Source organism: Eschrichtius robustus, chromosome 3 (genome assembly GCF_028021215.1).
Source record: "Eschrichtius robustus isolate mEscRob2 chromosome 3, mEscRob2.pri, whole genome shotgun sequence".
Lineage (NCBI taxonomy): Eukaryota > Metazoa > Chordata > Mammalia > Artiodactyla > Eschrichtiidae > Eschrichtius > Eschrichtius robustus.
In genome coordinates, this window is record NC_090826.1 from 114855277 (window position 1) to 114871057 (window position 15781).

Sequence of the window (15781 nt, forward strand, 5' to 3'; positions counted from 1 at the left end):
TTCTATCCTGTTCCATTGATCTATGTTTCTGTTTTTGTGCCAGTACCATACTGTCTTGATTACTGTAGCTTTGTAGTATAGTCTGAAGTCAGGGAGCCTGATTCCTGCAGCTCCATTTTTCGTTCTCAAGATTGCTTTGGCTATTTGGGGTCTTTTGTGTTTCCATACAAATTGTGAAATTTTTTGTTCTAGTTCTGTGAAAAATGCCAGTGGTAGTTTGATAGGGATTGCATTGAATCTGTAGATTGCTTTGGGTAGTAGAGTCATTTTCACAATGTTGATTCTTCCAATCCAGGAACATGGTATATCTCTCCATCTATTTGTATCATCTTTAATTTCTTTCATCAGTGTCTTACAATTTTCAAGCAGGTTTTTTTATATGAAAATATAAGAGGCAAGACCATTCAAAGACATTCTAAAAAATAAGCATAAGCAGGAGACTAGTCCTAAGAAATTAAAACTTACCATGAAACTACAATGATTAAAGTAGCATGGTATCAACACTTGAATAGACATAGAAAGTCCAAGAAAACACACAATAATTGTTTTGAGATAATTGGCTAGCCATCAAGAAAAAAAATTGAATTCACACAACATGCTTCATACCAAAATAAATTTCACAAAGAAGAATGATTTAAATGTGTATGGAAATAGATAGTGCTGATGATTGCACAACATTGTGAATATACTTGATGTCACTGAGTTGTACACCTAAAATGGGTAAAATGTCAAATTTTATGTTACATATATTTTTCCACAATAAAAAATACACCACACACACAAAAATTTTTAATGTAAAAAATTTTAAAAAATCACAGAATGATATTTTTAATATCCAAGAGTAGGAAAAGCTTAACCATGACAAAAACAAAAACACAGACAATCAAAAACCTCTGAAACCAGAAAAGTTTGATATATTTAACAAAATAAAAATAAAAATTTTTTCTTCATGGCAAAATTGGCTAAATATACAAAAAAATCAGAAATTATGAAAGATATTAAAATGCAAAAAAATATGGAGATTACTTAAATGTTCATTGGAGACAATAGAGGATCAGTATGATATTGATATACAGTAGAATTCTATGTAACCATACAAAAGATTAAGGTAGTTCTTTATGTGAGGTTATGAAATAATTGCTAAGCTACATTATTAAGGCACAAAGAAGTCACAAGAAAAAGAGTACATAGTATGTTAGCATTTGTGTAAAGAAGGAGGGCAATTATGTGTACATTTTCTTTGCATGTGGATAGAATATATTCAAAAGGTAGAGGAAAAAGGAATAAAGAGTGAGAATTATAGACCTATGTTAATGGGCACACAGTGTACAAAGCTGTAATTTTTGACAATAACAAAATAACTCATACTCACCAAATCTGGATAGAATATTTTAAATTAAGAAGACATGCACTTGGAGTGTATCACAAAAGATGGCAGTGTAGGAACTCAGAAATTGGACCTTCCACACACATACAGAAAAAATCTATTTAGCTGACAAGAACTGTCTGAATGACAAGAACTCTCTGAATAGCTATTTTAAAAACTCTGAAGTCTAGTCAAACACTTGCAGCATTCATGGGAGGGATAAAGAGAGAAGCTGGTAAATTTTAGTGTTTTTTAGTGGCTACCATCTCCCACTCCAAAATCCCATGACAGGCAGCCATAACGACATGATACACATTCCTGGTGAGACTTGCTGGTGCCAGTGTGGGCAACAGGAAACTGTCCTCCTGGTTGCATTTTTTAATCTGTCTGGTAGATTTCTGAGTGGTATCATAGAAAGCTGGCCATAGTTTCAACCCCTGCAAGGCCAAATCAGATTTCCTAGTGACTTCCATTGACGGGCTTTAAAGAAACAAAACACCTTTCCACCCTCCTTTTTTATTGGATCCATGCATTTAAGGAAATCTTTGTCATGTCACCAGATGACTACAGAAATAATGGAATGGAGACTTCAATGACCACACATGACAAGGAATTTGGTCTTTGAAAAAATAGTTTGGAAAACTCACTAAACAAACATACAGTTGCAGCTTTCATCAAGCAACAACAGCAATCCCTGGGGAAGGGGTGGAATCTGCTTTCCAGAATTACCCAATTACAACATTAACAATGCCCAGTTTTCAAAAAAGTTACAAAGCATACAAAGACTTAGGAAAGTGGGACTGTTCACAGGAAAAAAAAAAAAATTGACAGAAAACATCCCTGAGGAAGCCCAGATCCTGGGCTAAACACTAAACAACAGCTTTAAATTAGCTGTCTTAAATATCCTCAAAGAGCTGAAAGAAACTATGAAAAAACTAAGGGAACCCAGGGGAACTATGTATGAAAAATAGGGAATATCAATAAAGAAATCAAAATTATAAAATGAAAGGAAACAGAAATTCTGAAGTTGAAAAGTACAATGGCTGAAATAAAAACTCACTGGAGGGGTTCAACAATAATTTGAGCAGGTGGAAGAAAGGATCAGCAAACTTGAAGATAAGGCAATTTAAATTACCCAAACTGTGGAGCAGAAAGAAAAAAGAATGAAAAAAATAATGAACAGAGCCTAAGGGCCATGCGGAACATCGCCAAGTGTACCAACATATGCATTTGAGAGCCCCAGAAGGAGAAGAGAGAGAGAAAAGGGCAAATATTTGAAGAAACAACAGCCAAGAACTTCCCAAATGTGATGAAAAACATGCATCTACACATCCAAGAAGCTGAAAGAACTCCAGATAGGATAAACTCAGAGACCTACATCAAGACATGTTATAATCAAACTATCGAAAACCAGAGACAAATAGAGAATCTTGAAAACAGCAAGAAAGAACTGACTTGTCACATACATATATTTACAAGGCTCCTCAATAAGATGAGCAGCTCACTTGTCATAAGAAACCATGTAGGTCAAAAGATAGTGGGATGATATAGTTAAAGTTCTGAGGGTAAAATGATAGTCAAACAAGAATTCTAGTATCTACAATACTATCCAAAAATGAAGGAGAAATTTAGAAATTCCCAGATAAACAAAAGTTGAGGGAACTCAATGCTAGTAGATCTGCCCTACAAGAGATGCTACAGGTAGTCCTTCAGGTTGAAACAAAAGGGCACTAGAAGCCACAGGAGGAAATAAAGATCACCAGTAAAAGTGATCTTTTCTATATTTAACTGTATTGTTAAATATAGAAGCTAGTGTTATTGTATTTTTGATATGTGGCTCCTCTTTTTGTTTCCTATGTGATATGTAAGAAAATGCATAAAACAAAATTATAAACCTATGTTAATGAGCACACAGTGTATAAAGCTGTAATTCACGACAATAACAAAATAAAGTAGTTGATGGAATTGGACAGGAACAGAATTAATGCATGCTACTGAAGCTAAGATGCTATACATCTACCAATCTATACTATTATAAATTTAGGGTGTTAATATTTTGAATGTTTACTTTTTCCCCATGGCAAGCACTAGGAGAATAACTAAAAATGTATAGAAAAGACAATTAAATGAAATCAAAATGGTACACTAGAAAAAAATTAGTCAAACGTGAAAGAAAGCTGTATTGAAGGAATTGAGGGGAAAAATATATGACTTAGAAAACAAATAATACAAAGGCACAAGATTCTTAAATTTTATTTGGTCTGTAGTCACTATTGCCACACCTGTAATCATTTTGTTGACACTTTCCTAATCTATCTTTTTTTTTTTCTTAAGTGGAATCACCAACAATTTTATTGACCCAAATGCAAATGCTGAGCTCAAACAACAGTGCTGTCTTTCTACTACAGACATAGATGCTCCAAACTACTGGCATAAATTCAATTGTTCTACAAACCTAAAAGTTTTATCTGAAGAGAGAATGGAACATTTCCTCTAAAACAAAATTTAAACCTATGATTTTTATGAGCCCAGCATTGAGAGTTTTATATCTAGACAATAAAGGGAAAGAGTGCGCTTTACTTTGTATGTGGTGAAACTTGTTTCACAGTGAAGGTGATTTTAATTATTTTAGCCAACATGTATCATTTCTATACTCTGCAATTTATAAACAAAATGTCATGTGAGGCCAGGCTCATTCACTGCACTCATGAAGGTCTATTGATTGTTTATTTTCATATTCATCCAATAGCTTTGGCTTCAAGGATTTTATGTTCATTTTCAAAAATTTAGAGGAAACTGCTTTCAGTCCTGTTGTAAACGACTTGTGCAGAATCTTTGTTACTTGAGCTCTTAACAGAAGCTCACCCTTGAGGTGACTGAGAACTGAAGGTGCAAAAACCTCTCTGCATAACAGTTGAAAGTCTACCTCAAGGCTCAGTGACCCCTCCCCCATATGAATTAGTAAAATAAGTATTATATTGCCTCTTTCTGTCACATGAACCTGTGTGTACAGGAATGGCCTTAGAACCCTCCAGAGACAGAAAACGTCTTTATTTAGCTGACTATCCAAATTTTAGTTCTGCCAAGCACTAAGAGGCTAACTAGGAGAATTGTATTTTCCTGAGATGGGCACCCACATTAAGGATAAGAACTGTAACAGATAATTTTCCTAGTCTATATTTTCCCTTCTCTTTCTTGTAATCCTTCTGTGTCATTAGATCATGTAAATAGCATACAGCTGACTTTACCTAATCTGAGAATCTTGGCCTTTTAATAGGGGGATGCAATTCATTCAAATATTTCTGTTTTTACATGTAGGTACCTAATAGACTTTTAAAAAATGTTTTCTATTTACCATAGTGTCTTCTTTTTTTCCTTGCCTTTTGTTAGATTAACAGTGTTTTCTTCGACACAAACTTCTCTGGTAGTTTGTAAGTAATACCACCTTGTATTTTTATCCTACTGGTTACTAAACTTCAATTTTTACTTCAACATTTAAAGATAATCAGTATTATGTTTTTCCTTTGTACAAAACAAGAACTTAAACATATATTTCCACTATATTCTCAACCCATCCCATGTTGTGGTTATTATATATGTCATATTATATACATTATATAATTGCCATATATAATTTTCATGTATATGTAAAATTATATAATTTTTATATAAATCATGATCATTTAATTATCTGGACTAAGCATGGAAGGGACTCAACCATCTGTCTGTGGGCTGGGAGTCAGAACCTCTTAGGCCAGGGAGTGTAGGTTCCTTCCCCAGGTCTCTAGTTAGAAACCTCCCAGAGCTGCATCACATAGGTGAGAGAGGTGATATACTTGGATGAGTCTCTAACCGTGAAGCTCAGTTCCTCTTCCGTCCCCTCTCACCTCAGAGCCCATCCCCCACCCCGGGATCCAGATTCATTCATCATCTAACACATCAGGCTGGTGCAATGTCAGTCTAGAGTGTGGGACCCCAGGAAACACAGGGAAGCTGACAGTGACCTGGCTGAGCCAGGGCCTCCCCAGGGAGCTGGAGCAGAGAGGGACGCTGGGGCCAGCCCGCAGCTCCCGGAACCTGAGCCTGAGCCTGCCCCTCAGCCACTTCAACAGCCGCCTCACCTGTGTGGTCAGCAACCCCGCGGATGAGAAGAATGCAACCTTACACCTGGAGGACATCTGTCCACGGAGGGGTGAGTGCGATCTGCTAAGGAAGGTGATGAAAATGGGCCAGCAGAGACTAGGGGAGGGCAAGGCTGGGAGGACTTGGGAATAACAGTGCAAGTGGGGAACATTTTAAGGCAGTTTATGTGATGCAGCCAAAAGGTCCCCACCTCAGTGAATGGCCATAGCCTCATTGTAGTCTTCAAACCTGTAAGTCCAGAAATTGGACCAATATATGGAGACTAATGCATCACCCAGAACATAAATGTGGGACTGGCGTGTGTGCACCCCCTTTCCCAGCATCAAGGACCCTGGGAGGCTGAATTACACATAAGAATCCAAGCAGGGGAGGAGAAGGATTCGAGGAGTAAAGACTGAGGAACTCAGGGTACCCTGCCCCCAGCTCTGGAATTCTCCCGTGCCCCAGACTCTGGCCCCAACCCTGGATGGGCAGGACTTGCATAGCACGTTCAGGCTGATAGAGGCCCATTTTTTGCTGCATACCAGACTTGCGCTTTCAAAGGATGGCTAGCACCTCTGAGTACATAAACCACAGTACAGCCCTCCTCTGAGCAGTGTGAGCACCTGTGGTCACTACACTCAGCTACCACCCTTCCCCCATCAGCCTAGCGCATCACCTCAGCTTCATAAAGGGACTGTACTGGGTAGGTTACAGGGGTGGGAACCCTTATGAAGGAGCTTCAGGCCCTGGCGTCATAAAATACCAAATCCCTTACTATCCTGAGGGCTACAGAGCAGGAACAACTGATGTTAAAAAGGAGGTGCAGGGCTTCCCTGGTGGCGCAGTGGTTGAGAATCTGCCTGCTTATGCAGGGGACACGGGTTCGAGCCCTGGTCTGGGAAGATCCCACATGCCGCGGAGCAACTAGGCCCGTGAGCCACAACTACTGAGCCTGCGCGTCTGGAGCCTGTGCTCTGCAACAAGAGAGGCCATGATAGTGAGAGGCCCGCGCACCGCAATGAAGAGTGGCCCCCGGTTGCCGCAACTAGAGGAAGCCCTCGCACAGAAACGAAGACCCAACACAGCCAAATAAATAAATAAATAAATAAATAAATAAATAAATAAATAAATAAAATTTTAAAAAAAAAGACTTAGATTTAAAAAAAAAAAAAAGGAGGTGCAGTCAGACAAAGACAAAGATCATATGATATCACATATATGGGGCATCTAAAAAAATGGTACAAATGAGCTTATTTACAAAACAGAAATAGAGTCACAGATGTAGAAAACAAACTTATGGTTTCCACTGCGGGGGACGGGAGGGAAGGATAAACTGGGAGGCTGGGATTGACGTATACACACTACTATATATAAAATATGTAACTAATAAGGACCTACTGAATAGCACAAGGAACTCTACTCAATACTCTGTAATGGCCTATATGGGAAAAGAATCTAAAACAGAGTGGATATATGTGTATGTATAACTGATTGACTTTGCTGTACACCTGAAACTAACACGTTGTAAATCAACTATACTCCAATAAAATTAAAAAAAAAAAAAGAGGTGCAATTACCAGTTCAGCTGCCCCATCCCACCAATGCCCTCCTGACCTCTGCTTGCTCACATGGGGTTCTCCTCTGAACAGTATCTTCCTTCTCAGTTTCTCACTAACTCAGCATTCAACCATCACATTCGGACTGAGTGCCTACTAGGTGCTGGTGATGGGGGGAAGGCTCAGTGAAAAATAAGATAAGCCCCTGCCCTCAAGGAACTTACACTGCAGTGGACTTCACCACACACTGGCTGTGTGACCCTGGACAGCTTACTTAATTTTTGTAGCCTTTCTATAGTATAGATAATAATTGTATCTACTTCATAGGGCTGTTGTGAGAATTAAAAAGAAAGGACACCCCAAACAGAGAGTAGAACATGCTCTGAGGTCTGGTGACCCCAGAGTCTTCATACTTTCTCCCTCTTGGAATGTATTCCTCTTCTGGGAGTCTGAGGGAGAAAAGACAAGCACAAGTCCAATGTAATGAGATGGGTGTTTTTGTTTTCCTGAAATTAAATCATTGATGCTGGGGTTAGGAGGAAAAAACTGTAGCTTCACATCAGGTTATATGTTTAATTTACTTTTTAACTTTAAAACAAAGAATGCTACCTCATATACATTTGTTGTACAACATTTGATTAAAGTCTTTGTTCACTAATTCAAAATAGTCAAGCTCATTTTAACCAAAACTCAACCAGGTGACAATTGATACATCTGTAAATTGCTTCATTGACCTGAAAAAAAATAACATTGCACCGTTCTTGAAATCTCCATTGAATAAATACTGATCTACTTATTACTGGAATCATACAAGAAAGTTGTTCATTGGGTATTTGCACCTATAGTGGGTATTTACTACATTACTGCTAATAAACTTTTATAAGTTGGTGCTACAGAGATAGAATCCCACACCTCTGCTTACAAGTCAGATACGCCCCTGACAGCTATAGGGCAGGAACTTTTGAACGTGACGTGCCTGTTTGAGAGGTGCTGAGGGGCGGAAGGCGGTCAATTTGCCAAATGCCAATTCAGTGAATGATCGATCAAGTCATCGAAATTATCAAATCTATCCATGTACCAGAAACTTCTTTCTTTTAACTATGTATAAAGTTTAAAGCAATTCATTTTGGATAAATGGTTTAACAGCTTTCGAAGATTTCTGTCATTTTAGTAGACAGGTTTCATTATTTCTTCCTAAGAGCACCTAAAGCAATGTTCCATGTCTCTCTACCCAGCTCCCTGCTGGAGACAGAAAGAGAAGTCAGTTCACAAGATGGCCTGAGAGGGGAGACTGGGGGGCAGAGAGATGAGGAGACTGACAGGCAGAGGGAGGGGGCCTGAGGCCAGGGAGGCAGTCTGAAGCCAGATCTCGGGGGGCTTTGCTCCCCAAAGTCCTCACAGGCTCTGGTAACCCATCTGACTCAAAGCATTGTAAATTTTATCAAGAATTGATAGAAATAAATATTTTATAAATTTATCAAATTCAGCAAATTGGTTGTTCAGTAGTTTAACCATTTAGAAAATGGATTTTTCTCTAAACTGTCTTTCAGCAAACTGGTTTTAGCTGAATTAACCTTTGGGTGAACGTACGTGAGCCTTACAGCTTAATGGGTAAGAAATTAGGCTTTGGGGCCCAGCTGCCCGCGTCAAACCCTCAGTGCACTTACCGGCTGCAGACTCTTGAGCAGGGAGGGCCTTGACCTCCCAGTGCCTCCGTCTCCTCAGCTGTAAGAGGGCAGTAGTCAGGGTCTTCCCTCACAGAGCTGTCGGCAGAGTCACTGACTTAACACACTCACAGCACTCAGAGCGGTGCCGGCATCAAAAGCACAGGTTGTTATTGTCACTCTGCCCTGTCCTGCCTGAGGGCCGGTCCTCCCACCTGTCTCCTCCACATAAACCATGCACCAGGTGGTCCCCATCAGGACGATGCTCTGTGCCGTTATCTGGTCCCCCTGTGAAGATGCTTTAACACAAAAGCAAACGCAGCCCTGAAAATGCCTTTGCTATAAGGTGGGCACCTGTAGGATCCAAATATGCACAGAATGAATTACCAGATTATTAACTGTCAGATTATTATTGAAATGAAGGCATGAAATGTAAACATTCTAACAGAGCACCTGCAGGACCCCGAGACTACAAAGCACACCAGTTTGAGAGAAACACCATTCCAGGAGCAATGGACCCAGATGGGAAAGGCAGCAGACAAAGGGGCAGGAGGGGTGAGGGGACGGAAAGCTCATGAACCACACGATGCCACACCACATGGCCGGCCCAGTCAGAAGGGGTGGAGGGGAAGGGAATGGAATCCCACAGGGCGCTCCTCGTGGAGCAGGAAGACCCCACTCGGAGGAAACTGTTTCTCTGTGGTTTTCACAGAACTGGAGCAGGTAGAGCAGACAGGGTTCTCCAGCTCCCACTGCCCAGAGCCCACGCTCTCTTCCCGCCCTCCCCAGGCAGCTGAGAGACCAAACAAAGAATACAAGGCATCACATCTAGTTCTCTAACTCATGTGCTCAGACTTCAGGGTCCTGACAGGAAGCAAAGTCAAAAGGAATCCAAATACACAGGTTTGCTGAGGCAAATAGCAGAACAAATAGAAAGACTCCAATCAAAGATGAAAAAGCAGAAAAAAAAAAAAAAACTAACAGAGACCTACCCTAATATTTGGTCCTCCAAAATAAAGGAAAGAAACAACAGTGTGCAAAAGATTGATGAAATCAGAGGTGAAAGATGAATTAAAATATCAGAATATGAAGGGGGTTGGAGGATGGAGCAGCAAATAAAATAATTGAGGAGAAAATTAATTCTTTTGCAGAACTTAAAATACAAAGAACAGAATCAACACTACAGAAAACTCCATCGGAAACACGATGAGAAAATAACATAGAAGACAAGAGGGAAGCAATTAGAGCAAAATGGACTGACAATGGGGATCAAACATGTAGATAACTAGTTCCCCAAAGAGGACACAGAAGGAATGGAGAAATAAAATACTGTGATCAACACCATCCACTTCCTCCCCCAGAGCCTCCCCTCTTCTTACTAACAGAGCCCTGACTAGCTCTGCTGTCAAGACGAGATACCTGGATCAGGGATGTAGGTGGGGATATTCCCCTGCTCTCTGGTGGCGGGCATGTGGCCCTGTTCTGGCCAATGATAGGCAAGAACAGTTTCCTGGGAGCTTCTGAGAATGACTTCCACCTGACAAGAGGAAGGAGGGAGAGGAGAAACTCGTGCCCCTCGCTGCCCACTGGCTCTTGCCTCTGATTGTGGCTGTGTGAGAATGAGGAGCTTGAAACTGTTGGAGTCATTTCAGGGCAGAGGGATGGTCAGGAGATGCAGAGGCTGACCCACAGCTCGTCTCTGGGCTCAGACGTTACCAGGGGAGCAGCATGAGTGACGTCACAGATGTGGGAAAGAGCAGCGTGAAGATGGGTGAAAGGGAATGATTTTGGAGTTTGTTTGTATTTGCTAAATTACAGAGTGCAAAGGAGAGGCTGGAGATGAAGTTGGACACGTAGACTGAAACTAGGTTTTGCACTTCTTGTTCAAGATGTTCATGAACCAAGTAAATGCATGTGTGTCCTCTCCTTCCCTGGAACATTAAAATTATAGTAAATGTATTTTGTTTAAGTGTATCGATCACATCAAAGAGAGACAGGGAGGCAACTAATCAGCAGACCAGAGATGCCTGGAATCTCAGAGAGAAAAGGAAGAGGGCTGCCTAGTAAGGCAGAGCCAGAACCCAGACCAATTACCTCAGAATCTCTGGAGTCTTGCCCAGGGGACAGGACTTTGTTAATGACCCAGGTGCGCCCAACGTGCAGTCAAGTTTGAGAACCAATGACCTAGAACACACACCTAGGGGCACAGCGGAGGATGGAGCCATCTGCCCAGAGGAACCGCAGGGCCTCTGAACTCAGACGGCCAGGTAGGAAGGAGGGTGGGGTGAGAACAGGGCTGAAACAGGGAGCCTGCTGGGCAGACTGGGCAGTCTGGGCATGAAATAGTCAACTCCCAACCCTCACCCAGCCCAGGCATGACCATCCAGGGGCCAGGCATTTTTTTCTCGGATGTCAACAAAGGAAGGCTCTTCTTTTTTTTTTCAGGAGTGAAAGAAAATCTTTTATTTAAAAAAAAAAAGGACTCTGGGAACAGAGTTAGTCCATTTAGGTCTTCAGTGTCCTCATGGTGATTTTTTAAAAAAAAATAATTAATTAATTTATTTATGGCTGTGTTGGGTCTTCGTTTCTGTGCGAGGGCTTTCTTCTAGCTGTGGCGAGCGGGGGCCACTCTTCATCGTGGTGCGCGGGCTTCTCACTATCGCGCCTCTCTTGTTGCGGAGCACAGGCTCTAGACGCGCAGTCTCAGTAATTGTGGCTCATGGGCCCAGCTGTTCCGCGGCACGTGGGATCTTCCCAGACCAGGGCTCGAACCCGTGTCCCCTGCATTGGCAGGCAGATTCTCAACCACTGCGCCACCAGGGAAGCCCCTCATGGTGATTTTGTCCTTCTCAATGATGTGGACAATGGCTCCCATGCCTGTCACTGCCTCCCTGTCCACAGCATGCAGCATGGCTTGTGAGATGGTTTCGATGCATGCTGGGCTCCCAGAGAGACTCACATGTCCCATACATTTGTTCAGTGCAGGTGCCACTGACCACAACGTCATCTGTCACCATGGGGCAGCAGATAAGGTCTAGAGAGCAAATGAAGGGCTTAGAGGTCTTCGGGTCCAACCTGGCAATGACCAGCTCAGTGTAGTAGGGCCCAAACCGTCTCTCATACAAGAGGCATGCTCATGAGGGTGTAAGGTTTGATCTGCTGACCTTCCTTCAGCTCATACAGGTTCAGCTAGAACTTGAGGCACCTGGCAGCTGTCTGGACATTGGTGGCAAGACTGGCCAGGCAGATGTACAGTGAGTCGTCCGTGGGAAAGATCTTCTGAACTTCCGTGGTCACCATCTGGGCCTGGATCCCGAAGAGCCTGTCAGAAGCGATGGCCACACAGTTCTTTCCTTTGTGGCCATGACAGCCCCTCCGTTATAGGACACAATAGACATGATTGTGATGTACTAGGATCTCTGATTGCCACAATTCCAGCAAACCAGCTATGGGCCTCACTGCCAGGAAGGCTCTTCTAAAACAAAAACAAAACCCAAAAACCCTGAATGAGTGGCCTGGAGAAAACTTGACATCTTGTGTGGATACTGGGGCCTCAGGAAAGCCTCCTTATTCTGACATTTAGGGGTTCCCCAGCATAAAGGTCAGCTCCCTGCCCCCACCCTAAGGTGGAACCTGATTGCCCACAGAGCTGCCTGGCTCCTTTTTAAACATAAGAGGAAAACCAAGGATCCACCAGACACATGAGGAAAGCCAACAGCGTGAGCATCAATTCCAACTACTGGCAGGTGGAACAGGAGGCAGGTTGGGGAGGGAGGGGGAATCAGTGAGTTAAATCTTCCTGTTAGATTAACAGGAAGTCATTAGGTGATGTTTCAGTTTGAAAACTCCAGAAATACCATCAGACGCATTACCTAGAGACACAGAAATAACCACAGAAAAACTAAAATCAGAAATAATAGAAGTGGTTGCCTCTGGGGAGAGGAATTGGGGCCAGGAGGAGACAGACTTCTCAGTATGTTTTTAAAAACCATATATATGTATGACATATATACTGATGCTATACATATAATATACATAATATATACATGATTACATATATATTAAAAAGAAGAATCAGACCATAAAGCAGCATTGTCCAACTTGAACATGCACACGATTCACTTGGCAGTCTTGTTCAATAGCAGGTTCTGACTCAGTAGCTCTGGGTGGGCTGAGAGTCTGCATTTCGTACAAGCTCCTGGGTGATGCCGGAGCCTCAGGTCTGAGGACCACACTCCGAGTAGCAGGGCCACAGATGATGCTAAAGGCCGGGCTGAGGCATCGGAAGTAAATTCTGTGGGTAACTGGAAATCAGTGAAGCTCTTTGAACAGGGGAGAGGCAGGATCACAGGATGCTTTAAGTGGATTAATCAGGGCAGCGTGGCCTATTGGGAGACACTGGAGGCACAGGGCCAGACAGGAGACATTGTAAACTCCAGGCAAGAGATGAGGGGCTAAGTCAGGGCAGTGATGGAGGGCAGAGATGACAGGATAGAGAGACACGGCTGCGGTAGAATCACTTGGCAAAGGACTGGGTGTGAGAGGTGAAGGCAAGAAGGAACCCAGCTGTCCAGTGGAGAGGATGCTGGGCCTTTAGAGACCCTGGGCAGGAAGGGGAGCCCAGCCTGGGGGCCTGAGTGTGAGAAGTCTGCAGGACCACCAGAGATCAGAGGAGGTGGAAGTCAGTGAGGAAGTGACCCAAAGGTGGGAACATCCATCACTCACAAACGCCAAAGATTTTCCCGTGTCAAGAGCACACCCAGGACCTGTATGTGATGTGGGTCCGGCTGTCGGGGTCACACTGAGGCCATTCAGGAGCCTTTTTCCTGCACCCTTCGCCACTCTGCGGCTCCATCTTTGATGCTAAGACCTATGGCTGCATCTCAGCAGCCTCTGAGATCAAGGTGACCTTTGGTCAACCACAGCCGCCTCCCCCTGCACTCAGCGTGTCACAAACAGGCGTGCACCCCCAGCCGCAACCCAGAACTGCAAAGGCTGCTGGCCTGGGAAGCCTCAGCTGGTCTCCCAGCAGGGCCCAGGGACCCTCACTGTCTGTGAGCTGCAGGTTGGTGGACCTGCCCTTCTTCCTGGGGCAGTGAACTGTCCTCCTAGGGAGTCTCATGGTCCAGCTTTCACAGGGTCTTTTCACCTTAGTCTTAACCATCCCATCAGTCATGCCAGCTATGTTACCTTTTAAAGCTGGAGAAGTCCCCCCTGGTGGAGGGGCTGCCCCCACCCTGAGCTTGTGCCCAGCCCCCATGCATGGCTCCTGCCCAACCTCAGTTTGTGGGTGACTCTCTCCCCAGCCACATCAGTCGGCCTCTTTCTGCTGGGCTTCCTTTGTCACTGGTTTCCCTTGTGGTTCTTGGCCGGACAAGTTCTCAGCTTCTCTCTTGCAACCAACAGGGTTTGGACAGAGCAAAACATCCAGCACAACCTTCTACCCACCCCAGGGGCTCAGGGTACACCAACCTCCCCACAGGGAAGAGGTAGATCCCCACTCATGACCCCGAGAAGGTGCCCACCGACCTTTGAGACCCTCCCATTGGGAGCACAGAAGGGAGGGAGAACCCCAGAAGGAACGGATAACTGGGAAAACCTCCCCACTTTAGGGGTCACTCCTCATCCCTTATGGGCCTAAGAAAGAACCCCCATCAGCCTCCAGTCTTCACACCAGCTCCCACTCCCTGGAGTAAGACCCTTCCCTCCTGCCCAAAGCCCGATGACGCTTCCAGATGCAGCTCAGATGGCCCCCTGGGAGCCTGCCTCATCTGCCCCAGATAACTTAGGTGCTCTCTGCATATCACCCTCAGCAAGTTGTCCTCCTGCTTTGGAAGAGACTGCCTTTTCCTCCTGGTAGACAGTTGGCTGTGTTTCCGAGCAAGGCTACATGAATATGTGCCTGCAGATTGAAATGTTAGATTCCCCCCCAGACAGGGATGTGCTGGAAACACCTGGAGCTGGCTTGTGAGAGCTGGTTTTACGCGTCTTTTCCCAAGTCTGTGCTCAGGGTCATCATGGTGGTGGTTTGAAATGAGCCATGGAGGGAGTATCCACACCACAGGGACTGGCAAATGCTAGAGACCAGGCTCCAGGCTGGTTTGCTGGAATTGTGGCAATCAGAGAGCCTAGTACATCACAATCATGTCTATTGTGTCCTATAACGGAGGGCCTGTCATGACCACAAAGGGAAATGCTTCCTCCTGAAGAGCCACCTGTTAAACAGTTCCTGACACAGCCCTGCCCCCGGGGAAGGTGGGTGGGAGCAGAGAGATGGACCAGGGGACCCAAGGGAACCCATGGATTTACAGCTTCCATCTCAAGCTCACTCCAGGCCTTCAGTTTGTGAAGAGAGTAGATTCTCCTAGAGTGGAATCGCTGCACTATTTAAGTTGCTGTTTATCTGTCTCTACTGTTGCTGGGAGCAAATAACCGACTTTGAGTAGAAAACATGCATAAGCTGTGTCTGCACTGGAAGCAAGATGGCAAACACAGACTGTGTCTCTGGACCCAACCTGTGATGGACTCTGCCCAGGTCCTGAAGAGGTGGGTCACCCACATGGGGCAGAGTGGCTGCGGGGTTAGCTGCGGAGGGAGGGCACACACTTGCTGCTCACCTCGGGGCTCAGTGACTGCAGCAGATGGTGACTGGTCAGGAAAGGAGAGCCCTGGCTGTGCCGAGACACAGGTGTGCTCAGTCAATATTTGCTGAGTGGAAACCAGTCATGGCTGCCATGTGCAGCTTAGCTGAGAGCTGCCTGTCTTGTTCAAGAGCATCTGTGACACCCCAGTGTCCTCCTAGGAGGGCTGGGACCAGGGTGAGTCAACAGGACACCCACTCTGAGGTGCTGACCCGGCACTTGCACCATCCTGAGAGTGGGGTCTCCTTGCCTCCCCTGTTCACAGGGCCTGGGGCTTGCATCAGAAGAGGGGGAGGCAAGAGCCTGTGACCTGGTCACATCACAAATGATCAACAACTAGCTGAGCTTAGAATTGCCCAAAAGGCATGCAGCTGTTCCTGGATTTGAGAGAAACTGCTTAGAGAAGGGAAGGGCTGGTGGGGGTCCGGT

General features: G+C 44.3%; 1 pseudogene; it reads right to left on the minus strand.

The window, feature by feature from the left end:
* Positions 1 to 6155: 6155 nt before the first annotated feature.
* On the minus strand, positions 6156 to 12109 carry LOC137760663 (proteasome subunit beta type-3-like; annotated as a pseudogene).
* Positions 12110 to 15781: the final 3672 nt, after the last annotated feature.